We start from the raw sequence: 1,738 nt of genomic DNA, 5'->3' as shown, positions 1-1,738 counted from the left end.
AAGGGTGTAACTTTGGGTTCAACATTGGGGGGGTTGAGATCTCTTCCGAGCACTCCAGATTCCTAAGGTGTAGAACAATAGGTGAGATAGTTCTGCAGTGAATGGTATTTGTTTATAATATTTGGACTGCCTATTGTTGTGTGGGCACATATATGTATAATATATATATATATATAAAAAGTAATGTCAGCAGTAACAATTCTATCAAAATGTATAGGGTTGATGTTGCTCTTTCAGCATAGCTCACCCTATAATCACCTGTGTAGGTGGTAGGATCCAATTAGGGGAGGCTGAGGTTGAAAGTGCCTTCAGAAGAACGGGAAGATGTGGGTATAGAGGGAAATGAGAGAGCTGATAAAATCACTTAAAGTGCATTAAATACACATGATAATATACCAGACATTATGTTGGGACGAAAAATTAAAAAGGTGGTTAGGGTGAGATGATATGAAGCAAAAGGTAGAAAAGAAGATGTCACGTTTATTCAGTTAAGGTTAGGGCACACAGGGTTAAAAGTACATTGTTCTTATTAGAAAAGGCTGAATCGGAAAAGTGTGGAGTATGTGGAAGTAGGGAAACAGAAATAGGGAGGGAATGGAGTATCAAGGGAATATTAGAAATAGGAGAAAAACAAACTGAGATGAAAAGATCATTATTTCATTTTTTACATGAAACAAGATTAAGAAATATAATGAGTGTTTTTTTTGTTTTTTTTATTTCATTATTATTTGTCTCTCTCCATTAGAAGGTGAACTTAACAGGGTCATGATGTTGCATTACAGTCGGTAGGGGCATACACCTAAAAGTTGGTTTGTAGCCTGCCATTAAATAAAGAAGAAGGGGAAGATAGAAAGGACTTGGCTGTGAGGTTGCTGTATTATAGGTTTGTTTGTTTGCTTTGTAAATAAACCACAATTTTTGCACTTCTCAAGCTCAGGGCTGCACAAGTAATCGCAATTTTCTAGAAATCGCAAAATGGACTAGTGCAAAAACAAAAATACAATATTTCCACTGAAATATAGTAGAGTAGAAGTTGTAAGTGTCATTTAAAGAAAAGTAAAAGAAAAGTACCTCAAATGTGTACCTAAGTACAGTAGTTGAGTAAATGTACTTAGTTACATTGCACCACTGTATGGAATTGGGACACACCTGTTTTTTAGGGTTGAATGTGTGCTGTAGTGTTCCATTTGTGCCACTAGGAGGCAGTCTAGCCTAGTATAAACTGAACTCCATTTAGCTCTTACCAACATCCACACAGCAGACATTTCCAAATCATCAGTAATGGACCTTTTTCACAGCAGACATGTTGACATGTCATAGTAGGAAAAGCACAGGTGTATTCAAATCCATTCATGATGGCTGCATTCCACTTAGGAGAGGCCCTGGTGTTGTGCATGCTGACTCACTGAAATAGCTTACTGGGACACTTGATGGAATTGAGCCATCGTTATCAATTTCAGCTGTGCTTTTCCTATTATGACAAGTCAAAATGTCTGCTGTGAAAAAGGTCCATTGAATATAGCCAAACTCTCCTGCTGCTCTTAACTTAATGTGAACTATGTAAGGAATCACATTCTTAGTAATCATTTATATATTGTAAAGTTGAATCAGGTAAAAGTGTAAAATATATAAAGCATGTTACACACTGGAGTGAACCATAAGATCAATAAATCATGATTTCCATCAAACTTAGACTTTTTCACACACAAATGCCACACATTCAATGACAACATGCATT

Source organism: Sander vitreus, chromosome 20 (assembly GCF_031162955.1).
Source record: "Sander vitreus isolate 19-12246 chromosome 20, sanVit1, whole genome shotgun sequence".
Taxonomy (NCBI): Eukaryota; Metazoa; Chordata; class Actinopteri; order Perciformes; family Percidae; genus Sander; species Sander vitreus.
This window is presented reverse-complemented; position numbering follows the sequence as displayed.